We start from the raw sequence: 16,298 nt of genomic DNA, 5'->3' as shown, positions 1-16,298 counted from the left end.
GTCCAGGTCTTTCACTATTTGGTCGGTTTCACTGAAGCTCCCCCTCGTCCTTCTAAACTCCAGTGAGTACAGGCCCGGTGGTGTCAAACGCTAATCATATGGGATGAGATGGCAAAACATTGTGGTGCAAGGGTCCCATTACACGAAACACAAAAAGGTGGCATGAGTATACTGGAACTAACATTAACGTCAGTGATACTTTGGCCTTTAGTGAAGGGTCTCAGAATAAGAGGTCCAATGAAGACAAGGAAAAATTTCCTCTCTGGAGGTCATTAATTTTTGGAATTCGTAACTCCAGAGAGCTGGGGAGAGTGAGCCATTGAATATATTGAAGATGGAGATTGATAGTCAAGTGGTATGAAAGGTGAGCAGGAAAGTAGTGTTCAAGCCAATATTGCATCAACCATGATCTGATTGAATGTCAGAGCAGGCTTGAGGGACCAAATGGGCTACTCCTGCTGCTCCGTCGTTGAGCCATAGAGCTCAACACCTCAAAGTAGGCCCTTCGCCTGACCTTGGCCATGCCAACCATTTTGGTATATTGGGCTCGTCCCATTGGCCTGCATTTGGCCCATAGCCCTATGAACCCTTCCAATCCATATATCTGCCTTTGTATGTCCTTTGTGCATATGTCGCACCTATGTTTCAGGCTCATCACATAAAAAGAGGTCGTAACAGAAATTCTAGGTCTTCTTACAAATTACCTCAAGGGGGTCAACCTAATCCAGTCCATGGCCATTGAAATTAAGATGGTGACTTTCTGTGAGACAAGTCCACCTTTAAGATTCAGCGGGTCAAATACCATGTTGTGGAGGACATGGATAGATGACGTCTCAGGTTTCGACCCGAAACGTCAGCTATCCATGTTCTCCACGGATGCTGACTTACCCATTAAATTACTCCAGCACTTTGTGCCCTACATGATATTTCCAGCATCTGCAGTTCCTTGTGTTTCTTCCTTTAAGATTTTTACTTCAAGGTTTGTAAATGGACTTCTGTTTTCTTTATGATAACATAAAATGCGTTTAAAATCCTTCTAATTTGAATTTCACTGAGCCTCCTCATTGCAATATAATATCACGGCAATTTAACAATTTTCTGATGTCTCGCTTTCTAATTTATCTTGCCATATTTCAAATGGTGCTCAATTTCTGTTTCATCTCTCTCTTTTCCAACATCAATCTCATTCCTCTCTCTTATGCACTGTTACATTCACCATCATATCAAATCTTTGTTCCATTTTCTGCAGCCCACCGATTCACTTTATTACCTAATGATTGTTTCCTAAATTCAGTAATCTTCCCCCATCCTTTAGCTTCCTCCTCCTGTTACAGTCTTCTAGATTCGTGGATCTAATAGTCTTCTCTGCATGAATGGAAACAATTCTAACATACTTTCGTAAGGCCACATGTAGCCTTTGGTTGCTTAAGATGGCTCCTCGTAATTACCGTCCGAACAATCAGCCTTTATCAGTTCTGACAAAAAATGGGTCCTTTATTTGAATTCACCACGCAGTAGTTCAAAGCTCTGACTCAGTCCTTGATTTTTCAGCTCATTTCAAATGTGCAGACAAGGTAAATTTACCCAATTACACAGTGGATCAAGAGTTAAGAATTTGGAGCCTGGGAATAATATCTTTCATTTAATTTGAAATCATCGTGACCTGTTCTCACTTGCAGCATTGGCAGGCTTGTGATTGCTACAATTTTCAGGTCTTCTATTAGAAATTTACAAAAGGCAACCCGTCCTTTGTCAGTCTGCCCGTAGAAGGTCTTTGATGCGTGAATAAGAAGACAATAAGGGGAAAAATCCAATCTTTTTCTGCCATTGTGCATTGCCTTAGAAAGCCCCTGCCTGTGTTTTCTAGATTCCACATACCACCCTTTATACTTGTTTAAAATAGCTCTCTGGCATTAGTGTAGAACAAGGATGTCCATCGCTGCAAGGGAGAATAAAACCAACAACAAGGCAGATGGTCAGTGACCCAGGGTGCCGTGGTAATCCTTTTTGGAAACATATAATGTCTGGATCAGTAACTTTGATCCTCCAATGGTTCAATGGTGCTTTTATTGTCATATGTGCAAACACACAGTGAAATTATTTTCCTGCAAACAGTCCAGGAGAGTATTACCATACCTCAGCACATCACCGATTAGCAAATTGTACAGAAATAATCCACTGAGCCCAGATGCAAGAGGCGCCATGTTTCTCACCATTTTCGAACTCCAGTCCACTTTCTAGTTGCTATGAATGGCGGCCAAGCCCCAAGCTGCTGCAAGGCCTCCAGCCATAGTCCTGCTTAGACGTGGATCAATCAGCGAACCGATGTCCCTCTCCTCGCCTGTCCACCTTTGTTCCCCGGGGATGCCTCCCACAGGTGGAGTGCTGCCCTTGAAGGTACAGTAGCCAGATCCCAGTCCATCTCCTGCCACCCTTACTCCTCGCCCATCACATACAATGACCGGATCAATAGACAATAGATGCAGGAGGAGGCCATTCGGCCCTTCGGGCCAGCAGCACCATTCAATGTGATCATGGCTGATCATTCTCTATCAGTATCCCGTTCCTGCCTTCTCCCCTGACTCCACTATCCTAAAGAGCTCTATCTAGCTCTCTCTTGAATGCATTCAGAGAATTGGCCTCCACTGCCTACTGAGGCAGAGAATTCCACAGATTCACAACTCTCTGACTGAAAAAGTTTTTCCTCATCTCAGTTCTAAATGGCCTACCCCTTATTCTTAAACTGTGGCCCCTTGTTCTGGACTCCCCCAACATTGGGAACATGTTTCCTGCCTCTAACGTGTCCAACCCCTTAATAATCTTATACGTTTCGATAAGATCTCCTCTCATCCTTCTAAATTCCAGCGTATACAAGCCTAGTCGCTCCAGTCTTTCAACATATGACAGTCTCGCCATTCCGGGAATTAACCTAGTAAACCTACGCTGCACGCCCTCAATAGCAAGAATATCCTTCCTCAAATTTGGAGACCAAAACTGCACACAGTACTCCATGTGCGGTCTCACTAGGGCCCTGTACAACTGCAGAAGGACCTCTTTGCTCCTATACTCAACTCCTTCCTTCCGGACTCTGGTCTTCAGGGGATGATAAGGAGCCAGTTCGGCCGGCTCCCCCCCCCCCCCCCCCCCCCCCACTACAGGCTGTGGTTCACCGGGTCTCGCGTTCAGTTGCAGGAGGATGAGGATGGGCCAGCTCAGTGGGCTCCCCCTTCCAGTCCTCCGAGCAGGAGCCGGCTCGGCAGCCTCCCCCTGCGAGCACGGTCCGCTGGGTCTGGCGCTCAGCCGAGCAAGCACCACGCCAGTCTAGGAGCTTCTGGGAGCTCCAGTAAATAGGTAGACTTTTAATGATACATTGTTCTTTACAAGCAGTTTGGCGTTGGAAAGTATCTTCTGACCTGGAGATGAGAGATGTGTGATTTCAGAGTTGAGGATAGAATTGTACATTTTTAAAGACTCCTTATTTATTCATCTGGTGTGATGTTTGTCCACTTTCCCTTTGATGTTCTATAATGTCTGGGCTCGCTGTTTCTGGTCAGTTACTCATTATACTGAGCAGGTTCAGCTCATGTAAAAGGCCCTACAGGGCAGTGCTCTCACTGATAGAGAGAGTGTGAAATTATTGATATTGGATCAGCTGCCAATCATGAGTCATCTATTTTCATTGCCTCCGTCAATGGGGGCGTTGCAGCAAAACAATCACCAGATTAATGCTGAAGTTATAATTCAAACCTGTGTAGATCAGGATACTGTAGACACACAAGGAACTGCAGATGCTGGTTTACAAGAAAAGTCACAAAGTGCTGGAGTATCTCAGCGGGTCCAACAGCATCTCTCAAGGACAGAGTGAAGAATGGTTCTGACCTGAGCCGACACTTCCCTATCCATGTTGCCAAGAGATGCTGCCTGACCCGCCGAGTTACTCCAGCACTTTGTGTTTCTTTCTTCAGATCAGGACCGTGTTCCCTTTAGTAAAGATTAAATGGTAAGCTTACAAAGTTACGTAAGACAACAAAAAGATGTATTGGAATAAATGGAAAGAATAATTTCCCCTGGCTAAGGGACTAGAATGAGGAGGATCAACAGTGATAGGAGTAGAATTAGGCCATTCAGCCCATCAAATCTACTCCACCATTCAATCATGGCTGATCTATCTCTCCCTCCTAACCCCATTCTCCTGCCTTACCCCTCTAACCTCTGTACTAATCAAGAATATATCTATCTCTTCCTTAAAAATGTCCACTGATTTGGCCTCCACAGCCTTCTGTGGCAAAGAATTCCACAGATTCACCACCCTCTGACTGAAGAAATTTCTCCTCATCTCCTTCTTGAAAGAACGTCATTTGATTCTGAGGCTATGACCTCTAATCCTAGACTGTCCCACTAGTGGAAACATCCTCTCCACATCCACTCTGTCCAAGCCGCTCACTATTCTGACTATTCTGTATGTTTCAATGAGGGTTCTTCTAAACTCCAGCGAGGACAGGCCCGGTGCCAACAAACGCTCATCATAGGTTAATTCGCTGGAATTTAGAAGATTGAGGGGGGAACTTATAGAAACTTACAAAATTCTTAAGGGGTTGGACAGGCTAGATGCAGGAAGATTGTTCCCGATGTTGGGGAAGTCCAGAACAAGGGGTCACAATTTAAGGATAAGGGGGAAGTCTTTTAGGACCGAGATGAGAAAGTTTTTTTTCACACAGAGAGTGGTGAATCTGTGGAATTCTCTGCCACAGAAGGTAGTTGAGGCCAGTTCATTGGCTATATTTAAGAGGGAGTTAGATGTGGCCCTTGTGGCTAAAGGGATCAGGGGGTATGGAGAGAAGGCAGGTACGGGATACTGAGTTGGATGATCAGCCATGATCATAATGAATGGCGGTGCAGGCTCGAAGGGCCGAATGACCTACTCCTGCACCTATTTTCTATGTTTCTATGTTAACCTACTCACCCCGAGATCATTCGTGTAAACCTCCTCTGGACCCTCACCAGAGCCAACACATCCTTCCTCAGATATAGTGCCCACAATTGCTCACAATATTCCAAATGCGGCCTTACCGGCTCCTTCTAGAGCCTTAACATTACATCCCTGTTTTTGTACACAAGCCCTCTTGAAATAAATGCTAGCATTGAGTTTGCTTTCTTTACTACTGATTCGACTTGCAGATTAACCTTTTGGGAATCCTGCACCTGCACTCCCAAGTCCCTTTGCACCTCTGATTTCTGGATTCTCTCCCCATTTAGAAAATAGTCTATGCCTTTATTCCTACTACCAAAATGCATGACTCCACACTTTGCTACACTATATTCCATCTGCCGCTTCTCTGCCCACTCTATTTTATTTTATTTGCTGACTAACATTAACCTTTTTTCTAAAAGAGAAAACAAAATTGAAATGGAACCTGTGCCTATCTTGGTCTAAGTGGAAGATAGACACAAAAAGCTGGAGTCAGACAGCATCGCTGGAGAAAAGGAATAGGTGACGTTTTGGGTCGAGACACTTCTTCAAACTGAGAGTCAAGGGAAACAAGAGATATAAATGGTGATATAGAGGGATATAGAACAAATGAATGAAAGATGTGCAAACAAGTAACGATGATAAGGAAACGGTCCATTGTTACCTGTGGGCTAGGTGAAAACGAGTTATACAGACAATGAAACTGACCAAGATGGCAGTGAAACTAGTACAACGACTAGAGTTGGGGGAGGGATGGGAAGAGAGGGGATGCAAGGGTTACTTGAAGTTAGAGAAATCAAAATCATGCAGTTAGGTTGAGCGAAATGTGAGGTGCTGTTCCTCCAATTTGCGTTTGACCTCACTCTGACAATGGAGGAGGCTGGTCCAAGTAGAGTTTTTCTCATGCTTTGAGTTATTTATGGCTCTGATCATGTGTTAAGTTTTGTGCTGTATAGTGCAGTATTACAACTCACTTAAACTAGGAATATCACTTAATTCTCAGCTGCCTGAGGGATAGGACTTGGGTTATTGCAATGAACACATGACACAGTCTCTTAAACTATTAGCGACTTAACTGACCTTAAAGCAGTACTTTTACAAGTGCAGATATTGACCTGTTTAGGTGTTTAAGAATTAGGGCTAATTCAATTTCTTGTTTTAGTTTAGTTTAGCATGAGCTTCTGGCTGAGATTTATGAGTTGTCATTAAATACAGGTGACAATAGACAATAGACAATAGGCAATAGGTGCAGGAGGAGGCCATTCGGCCCTTCGAGCCAGCACCGCCATTCAATGTGATCATGGCTGATCATTCTCAATCAGTACCTCGTTCCTGCCTTCTCCCCATACCCCCTGACTCCGCTATCCTTAAGAGCTCTATCTAGCTGGCGAGGTGGCGAAAGACTGGAGGGTGGCAAATGTTGTGCCTCTATTCAAGGAGGGCTACAGGGAAAAGTCTGGGGACTACAGGCCAACGAGCTTAACATCTGTGGTTGGAAAATGACTAGAGGATAATCTGAGGTATACAGTGTACATGCATTGAGATGGACAAGGGCTGATTAGGGATAGTCAACCTGGCTTTGTACGTGGGAGGTCGTGTCTCACGTGTCTGATTGTTTTTTGAAGATGTGACCAAAAAGGTTGATGAGTGCAGAGCTGTAGATGTTTTAATGGATTTCAGCAAGGCTTTCGACAAGGTTCCACATTGTAGGATGCTCTGGAGGTTACATCATATGGGATCCAAGGAGAGATAGCTGAATGGATAGAAAATTGGCTTCGTCGAAGGAAGCAGAAGGTGATGGTGGAAGGTTGCTTTTCAGACTGGAGGCCTGTGACTAGTGATGTGCCTCAGGGTTCGGTACTGGGCCCATTGCTGTTTGTCATCTATAATCAATGATTTGGATGAGAACGCACATGGCATGATTAGCAAGTTTGCAGATGGCACTAAATTGGGTGATACTGTAGATAGTGAACATGGTTGTCAAAAATTACAGCAGGATCTTGAGCTTGGGCAGGTGGGCAGTTTTGTGCAGTTTTTGTCCAGTTATCTGAGCATGGGTATATTTCTTATTCATATATATATTCTGATATATGTAAATATACTTGATGTATATTATATATATGTTAAAATAAAATGTATGGGGACCACACTGTACTAAATTATGTTTAATGTATCGCGTAATGTACTGGGAGTTATTGCTACATCTTCCCAATAATAAATGTGCCATATGTACAAAATCATGAAAGGAATAGATCAGGTGGATGCACAGAAACTCTTGTCCAAAGTAGGTGAATTGAGAACCAGAGCCCATGGGTTTAAGGTGAGGAGGGAAAGAATTGATAGGAATCTCAGGGGTATTTTTTAGCACACAAAGGGTGGCAGGTGTATCGAATGAGCTGCCGGAGGGGGTAGTTGGGGCAGGTACTATCATAATGTTAAAGAAACATTTGGCAGATACATGGATAGGACTGGTTTAGAGGGATATTGGCCAAATGCAGGCAGGTAGGCCAAGTGTAGATGTGACATGTTGGTCGGCATGGGCAACTTGGGCCGAATGGCCTGTTTCCACACTGTATGTCTCTAATACTCTATAATGTAGTTAGTTGCATGTATTGTATGCTGCCTTGCAATGGTTGAGCAGTGAGCTTTTTGTAATGGTTAGATTGAGGTTTCTGCCAGGTCTTGGTAAATCACATCAGCACCATCTACTGGCAAAGGGACAATTATGTCAGCATTGTTGCATTTGAAATATGTTTCACGCACAGGATCAGGTTCAGTGTAGGAAGGAACTGCAGGTGCTGGTTTAAACCGAAGATAGACACCAAAATGCTGGAGTAACTCTGCAGGACAGGCAGCATCTCTGGAGAGAAGGAATGGGTGACATTTTGGGTGGAGACCCTTCTTCAGACTGGGTCAGTGTTGTGGCTGAGCTCTGATGCTTTGCAAAACAATCACCCCATCTGCATTTGGTTTCTCCAGTTTGGAAGGGAGCACATGAGCGGTTCTGAGCATCCTGGCTGCCTGTCCCTTTAGTTCATCTTCCCCCTCCCACTGCCACTTTCTGTCGCTGGGCTCCTCGACAGTTACAACAAGGCGGCAATTCAGTGGCGCAGCTGGTAGGCCCGCTGCCTCACGGCACCAGACGCCTGGGTTGGAATCGACCTCAGGTGCTGTCTGTGTGGGAGTAGTCTGCACCTTCCCCCTGGGTTTCCTCCCACGCCCCAAAGACCTGCGAGTCTGCAGGGTAATTGGCCTGATAAATTGTGTAGGAACAAGGAACTGCAGATGCTGATTTACAAAAGAACGCAAATGCTAGAGTTACTCAGCGGGTCGTCTCTGGAGAATATTGATAGGCGACGTTTCAGGTCGGGACCCTTTCCAGAACTCAACTGTGTAGGGACTGGAAGATAGAGTGTGTGAAAACGTAAAACTAGTGTGAAAGGGTGTTCGATGGTCAGCGTGGACTTGGTGGGCCAAGGGCCCTGTTTCCATGTTGTACCTTTAAACAAAACCCCTCATCTTCCCTCTGAACACATCACCTGCAGGACTCAGTATTGAACTCTACAACTGTAGATAACCCACTTACTTGGGTTTTTTTTTTCCCCCATTGGAACCTAATCAGATGTACAGCACTTTGGTCAACGTGGGTTGTTTTTAAATGTGCTATACAAATAAAATTGACTTGACTTGACTTGACTTGCAGGGAGTTGTAGATGTGGCCCAGTGTATTACACGGACCAGACTCCCCACCATTGACCCCATCTACACTTCAAGTTGCTTCAGAAAACGAGCCAACAAAATCAAAGACTTTTCCCATCCTGGTCATCCCACTTTCTCCCTGCTCCTGTCCGGCAGAATGCACAGAAGCCTGAAAGAGCACACCGCCAGACTCAAGTACAGCTTCCACCCCTCTGCGATCAGGCTTCTGAACACGGTCCTTCCATAAGCTAGGGTACTGTCTGATTGACCTCTACCACATTGCAGATATTGGATTGTGGCTCTGGAACTGCTGCGCTACAATGCTGCAAACTATATTCTGCACTCTGCATCTTGCCCTTTGTTCTACCTATTGTACTGGAGTTTGACTCGATTGTACTTGCTTATGGTATTATCTGATCTGTTTGGATAGCATGCAAAACAAAGCCTTTCGCCTACCTCAGCCGATAATAAAACTAAACCTCTTTCTTTCTATCTGTATCAGAGTTGGCCATTTTTGGAAGCTCACATTTAGGCCCAGATTTTCATTTTTCCTCTTTTTTTGTGCAATCTAACCTACTGGGGCACGTCCCACAGCATTACCACTAGCAACGCATTACACAGGTAAAGAAGCTTCATCAGATCTTGGCTAACCACTTCAGATGTGGTGACCTTTTCTTTATTCCTGAAGAAGGGTCTCTACCCGAAACGTCACCCGTTCCTTCTCTCCAGAGATGCTGCCTGACCTGCTGAGTTACTCCAGCATTTTGTGATACCTTTCCTTTATTCCACCCATCTCCTTCCCCCACCTTCTCTATAACCTAAAATAACTTTGTTCTCTTCCTTCCCCAGTTCTGGACCTGAAAGATTAACTGTTTCTCCATTTACAGATGCTGCTTGTTTCCCCCTGAATTCTCTCGATTCAACAACTCCTAGTTTTTCAAGGACTTAAGGCTTACTTCTTTACCTTCTTGTGTTGTCTATTGAAACTCCAATGTAGGTGGGGAGAATATCACCATCGTGAAAGAATAAATTAGTAATAGGAACATCAATGACATGTAGTTAGAATGTACAAGACGTGGCATTCTCAAACAATGTGTTGAGGAACTGAAGAGAGAATGTGTTAATTAGTCTTGGCGTTGTGTGATGAGAATAAGTTAATTAATTGATCAGGTTATTACCGAACAGTGCTAATAATACAATAGATTTTTAAATGTAAATTGAAAGTGATTTGTCTTAATCTGAAACTCAAGTCTTTATCCTGAATGAAGTCATCTATGAAGATAGACACAAAATGCTGGAGTAACTCAGCGGGACAGGCGGCATCTCTGGAGAGAAGGAATGGGTGATGTTTCGGGTCGAGACCCTTCTTCAGACTGTCTGAAGAAGGGTCTCAACCTGAAACATCACCCATTCCTTCTGTCCAGACATGCTGTCTGTCCCGCTGAGTTACTCCAGCATTTTGTGTCTATCTTTGGTGGAAAATAACATCTGCATTTCTTTCCTACACAATCTATGAAGCTGTGTGAGTTTAGTTTAGAGATAGTTCAGTTTAGAGATGGTTTAGTTTAGAGATATAGTTTAGAGATGGTTTAGTTTAGAGATGGTTTACTTTAGAGATGTAGTTTAGGGATAATCTAGTTTAGAGATGGTTTAGTTTAGAGATAGTCTAGTTTAGAGATAGTCTAGTTTAGAGATGTAGTTTAGAGATAGTCTAGTTTAGAGATAGTCTAATTTAGAGATGTAGTTTAGAGATAGTCTAGTTTAGAGATAGTCTAGTTTAGAGATGTAGTTTAGAGATGGTCTAGTTTACAGATGGTCTAGTTTAGAGATGGTCTAGTTTACAGATGGTCTAGTTTAGAGATGGTTTAGTTTACAGATGGTTTAGTTTCGAGATACAATGTGGATATAGGCCCTTCGGCCTACCGAGTCTGTGCCGACCAGCAATCCCCATACTCTAGTGCTATCCTGCACACTAGGGCCAATTTAGGATATTAACAAAGCCGATTAACCTACAAGCCTGCGCTTCTTTGGAGTGTGGGAGGAAATCAGAGATCCTGGAGAAAACCCACACGGTCACAGGGAGAACGTACAAACTCCGTACAGACTGCACCGGTAGTCAGGATCGAACCCGGTTCTGTGGTTCTGTGAGGCAGCAACTTTACCAATGCACCTCCGTGCCATCCACTGTTGGCTATTGTACATGAACAAAGAAAGAGCAGGAAACTATAAGCAAAACACAAAATGTTGTTGGAACTCAGCGAGTCAGGCAGCATTTGTGGAGAGCATGGATAAATGACATTTCAGGTCAGAACCCCACTGCGGACTGATTGTAATGGGGGGGGGGTGAAAACAAGAGAGGTGAGGGCAGGACAAAGCCTTGCAAGTGATAGGTGGATACAGGTGTGAGGGGGAGGTTTGAGAGACAGATGGGTGGAGGATGTAGGTGAAAAAGAGAGAAAAGGGTGTCAGGTAAGGAGAGAGGAGGAGTGAAATGCGAAACCAGTGAGACAGATGTGGGTGGAAGGGGACGGGTAGGAGGGAGGATAAAGAAGGGGCGATAAAAGGGAAATGGCGGATGTGGGGATGGGCGATGAATGGTGGAGGAAGGGGGAAGGAGCAGAGTGACTGAGGGGGTGGGAGATGGTGGGGGAAACATGTGTGTAGGGGCGGGTGCCATTGAAGGTGGAGACAATGAAGGGGCAAATGGGAAGTCCTGTGAGCCGAACAACCCAGAGACATAAAACCATTATGGGATAGTAGACGTACAGAAAACAGTTGTAGAGATCCATTAGCCCAGGGGTTAGAAACATAGAAAGATACGTGCACGAGTAGGCCATTCAGCCCTTCGAGCCAGCACCGCCATTCAACATGATCATGGCTGATCATCTAACTTTAGTTCCCCATTCCTGCTTTTTCTCCTTATCCCTTGATTCCTTTAGCCCTAAGAGCTAAATTTAACTCTCTCTTGAACTCTTTTTCCTCTCTCTGACTCTCTCATTCATTGTTGTGTTATAATCTGTGCAGGTGGTCCTGCTAAACAGTATGAAGGGTCAATATTATCATCGTCAGGGCGTTCCTGCTCTCAGTGCATTGTGTTACTGATAATGACTGAAGAATGGAGGGGATCAAACTCAAAACTGGATTACGTAGCATTGATTTTTTTTTCATCTTTACCCAATTCACTTTCTCAGTCAAGGTATTTTCAAGATTTTCATTTTGCTCAAAGAGGGCTTGAACCAACCACGCCCCTCAGTCTGCTCTACCCGCTGCAATTGCTTGGGTAGCTTACAGCCCAATTGTATTAACATTGCATTCACCGGTTGTCAGGGCGGCACGGCGACACAGACGTGGAGTTGCTGCCACAGCGCCCAAGATCTGGGTTCGATCCCGACTACGGGTGCTGTCTGTGCGGAGTTTGTTCGCTCTCCCCGTGACCTGCGTGGGTTTTCTCAACGACCTCTAGTTTCTCCCCACACTCCAAAGACGTACAGTTCTATAGGTTAATTGGCTTGGTAAAGTTGTACATTGTTCCAAGTGCGTGTAGGATAGTGCACTTGCAGGGGGATCGCAGGTCGGCGTGCACCCGGTGGGCCGATGGGTCTGTTTCCACGCTGTATCTCTAAATTAAGCAAAAACTAAACTGCTGCCTGGCCCGCTGACTTACTCCAGCATTTTGTACTTTGGCCAGGATTCCAGCATCTGCAGTTCCTGCTGTCACAGGAAACTGTTTGCTCAATGTGAGCCGTGTGCCCTGGTTGCATTTTGCCTACATCCTCAGCTGTGTAGTTTAGCTCCACAGGCAGATCTCTGCACAGATCATTCAAGGCTACATTTACTCTGTCACTGCTACCTTATGCACAACCTTGATGGCTGTTTGACACTGAACTTGGTTTCAAATGCCTCTTCCTCTTACTGCCTACACCGTCTGCTGGCCTCTGCCTTTGTTAATTCCTACTGATGCTGGTCCTCTCTTTGGCAGCCACAGAATTCTTCCATTAAATTGCAAATAATACAAAATTCCATTGCAGTGCTGCCACGTTTCATTTGCTTCACTATTTGTTTCGATTTAACTTCAAAGTCCTTGCTTTCATCTTCAATGCATTGAAAATCTAGCATTGCGGTCCTTAACATAGAAACATAGAAAATAGGTGCAGGAGGAGGCCATTTGGCCCTTTGAGCCAGCACCGCCATTCATTGTGATCATGGCTGATCATCCACAATCAATAACCCGTGCCTGCCTTCTCCCCATATCCCTTGATTCCACTACCCCCTAGAGCTCTATCTAACTCTCTTTTAAATTCATCCAGTGAATTGGCCTTTACTGCCTTCTGTGGCAGAGAATTCCACAAATTCACAACTCTCTGGGTGAAAAAGTTTCTTCTCACCTCAGTTTTAAATGGCCTCCCCTTTATTCTTGCACTGTGGCCCCTGGTTCTGGACTCCCCCAACATTGGGAACATTTTTCCTGCATCTAGTTTGTCCAGTCCTTTTATAATTTTTTACGTCTCTATAAGATCCCCTCTCATTCTTCTAAACTCCAGTGAATAGTTTAAAGAAGGTCTGAAGAAGGGTTCTGACCTGAAATGTCACCCATCCCTTTTCCCCAGAGATGCTGGATGACCCGCTGAGTTACTCCAGCACTTTTTGTCCATCTTTAGTTTAGTTTCGTATATTATTATCACGTGTACTGAGGTACAGTAAAAAGTTTTTTGTTGCGTGCTACCCAGTCAGTGAACAGACTATTCATGATTGCAATCAAGCCGTCCACAGTTTACAGTACATGTGCTCCCTGACAAACAATAGACAATAGGTGCAGGAGTGGGCCATTCAGCCCTTCGAGCCAGCACCACCATTCAATGTGATCATGGCTGATCATTCACAATCAGTACCCTGTTCCCGCGTTCTCCCCATACCCCCTGACTCCGCTATCTTTAAGAGCTCTATCTCGCTCTCTCTTGAAAGCATCCAGAGAATTGGCCTCCACTGCCTTCTGAGGCAGAGAATTCCACAGATTCACAACTCTCTGACTGAAAAGGTTTTTCCTCATCTCCGTTCTAAATGGCCTACCCCTTATTCTTAAACTGTGGCCCCTGGTTCTGGACACCCCCAACATTGGGAAAATGTTTCCTGCCTCTAATGTGTCCAATCCCTTAATAATCTTATATGTTTCAATAAGATCCCCTCTCATCCTAAATTCCAGCGTATACAAGCCTAGTCGCTCCAGTCTTTCAACGTACGATGCTTTGACTTACGACATTTTGACTTTACAATGGTGCAAACACTGGGCAACGGCAGCTCGCTTCCAGCCACATGATCAGATGTATTGAATGCATTTCGACGTACGATATTTCCGGTTTGCGATGGGTTTATCGGAATGTAACCCCATTGTAAGTTGAGGAGCACCTGTACAGGATAACAGGTATAACCTTTGGTGCAAGATAAAGTCCGATTAATGAGTGAGATGGAGGGAGGGCATGATGGCATTCTAGCTGAAGGTTCTGTTGCCTGATAACAGCTGGGAAGAAACTGTCCCTGAATCTGGAGGTAAGCATTTCCAACTTCTGTACCTCTTGCCTGATGGAAGAGGCGAGAAGAGGGAGTGACCAGGGTGAGGCTGGTCCTTGATTATGCTGGTGGCCTTGCCGAGACAGCGTTAAGTGTAGATAGAGTCAGTGGAAGGGAGAATGGTTTGCAGGATGATCTGGGCTACAAGTCTCTGCAATTTTCATGAGACTCGTCAGACAAAAGTTGCCATCATCTCATTCACCGTCTACAGTATTTAGACCCGGTCCTGAACTGTCCCCTTTAAAATCTCCGCAAAATCCAACAGTTTTGCTTTATTGCTTTTTTTCTAATCCTCCTCCTAATTATACTGCTTCTTTTGAAATCTTTGTGATATTACATTGAAACAGCAGTTACGATTTTAAGTTGTGGACTTCAAAGAGTGGCAGGCTTAGCCCGGTCCATCACAGGCACAGCACTTCCCTCCATCAGAGGCATCAACGCCAGGCCCTGCCTCACAAAGGTGGCATCTATCATCAAGGATCTCCACCCTCCGGACCGTGCCCTCTTCTCACTGCATCGGGAAGAGGTACTGAAGCTTGGTCCCACACTGCCAGGTTCAAGCACGCCTCCTCTCCCATAACTCTCTACACAATCCTAAACCTACGTCAAGAAAGGGCAGCACAGTGACGCTGTGGTAGAGTCGCTGCCTCACAACGCCCAAGACCGGGATTGATTCTGACTATAGGTGCTGTCTGTACGGAGTTTGTACGTTTTCCCTGTGACGGCGTGAGTTTTCACTGGGTGAGTTTTCACTGATTACGCCCACACTCCAAACATGTGGAGTCCACACTCCAAACATGTGAACTTCGATCTTCCTCATTGGTGACCCTCGGACATTCTTTGATTGGATTTTACAACCTTTACTTTGCATTAAACGGCATTCCCTTATTGTGTATCTAGACTCTGTAAATGGCTCGATTGTAATCATGTATTGTCATTCCGCTGACTGGATAGCGCGCAACAAAAGCTTTTCACTGTACCTCGGTACACGTGATAACAAAACTAAACTGAACTGAGGTTTGTAGGTTAATTATCTTCGGTAAAATTGTAAATTGTCCCTCGTGTGTAGGAAAGTGTTAGTGTGAGCTCTTAAGGATAGTGGAGTCAGGGGGTATGGGGAGAAGGCAGGAACGGGGTACTGATTGAGAATGATCAGCCCTGATCACATTGAATGGTGGTGCTGACTCGAAGGGCCGAATGGCCTACTCCTGCACCTACTGTCTATTGTACAGGGGATCGCTGGTCGGCATGGACTCGGTGGGCTGAATGGCCTGTTTCCACACTCTATCTCTAAATGCTAAGTAGTATAAGAAAATAACTGCAAATGCTGGTACAAATCGAAGGTATTTATTCACAAAATGCTGGAGTAACTCAGCAGGTCATGCAGCATCTCAGGAGAGAAGGAATGGGTGACATTTCGGGTCGAGACCCGAATGCTAATGTAAATTCAACTCTATCTTTTGCACTATCCTGGACTTTTTTTTTCTAATTGCATTTTGCACTAATGATTTGGGTTTTTGAAATGTTTACGTGTAATTTATATATAATTCATGTTTTTATGTGTTTGGCTGAGTACATGTGTCTGTGATGCCACTGCAAGGTTTCTATAGTACCTGTCCTTGTGCATATAACAATAAAGTCAACTTGACTTGAACTGTAAGGGTGGCCTGAAATAGTTATTCTGCATCCCTCCACCATCTGCAGCCAATGTGCCTGTGTTTTATTTTGTTGAGTGAAACACATTTCCATTAGTGTAAGAGTAGCTTAAATCTTTTTTTACCAAAGTTTATTCAGGTCCCAAATCTGGATTAAGGCCATTACTGTTTTATATCAATGATACCAAACCAAATTTTGTATTATTCTTGAGAGTAGATAATACTGTGCCCACATGGGGTTTTTTGTACCGTGCAGTTAAGACAAAGTCAAGAGTTATTTGTTTAACAACATTTCGAGGTAAACAATTGGATAGTTACTGTACTTGAAGGAAATCAGAGCTTTACGTGTAGGCTTAAACCTGAAGTAAAATCAGATCCAATAGACAATAGACAATAGGTGCAGGAGGAGG

General features: G+C 44.5%; 1 protein-coding gene across 1 annotated transcript in view; it reads left to right on the top strand.

Moving 5' to 3' along the window:
- Positions 1 to 16,298, top strand: part of LOC144594474 (ubiquitin carboxyl-terminal hydrolase 43-like) — a 391,904-nt gene that overhangs the window by 352,849 nt on the left and 22,757 nt on the right. The window lies entirely within an intron of this gene.

The sequence above is a fragment of the Rhinoraja longicauda genome, chromosome 6, assembly GCF_053455715.1.
Source record: "Rhinoraja longicauda isolate Sanriku21f chromosome 6, sRhiLon1.1, whole genome shotgun sequence".
NCBI classification, from domain to species: Eukaryota; Metazoa; Chordata; class Chondrichthyes; order Rajiformes; family Arhynchobatidae; genus Rhinoraja; species Rhinoraja longicauda.
The sequence above is the reverse complement of the archived record's forward strand: the minus strand, read 5'-3'. Positions and strand labels throughout refer to the sequence as shown.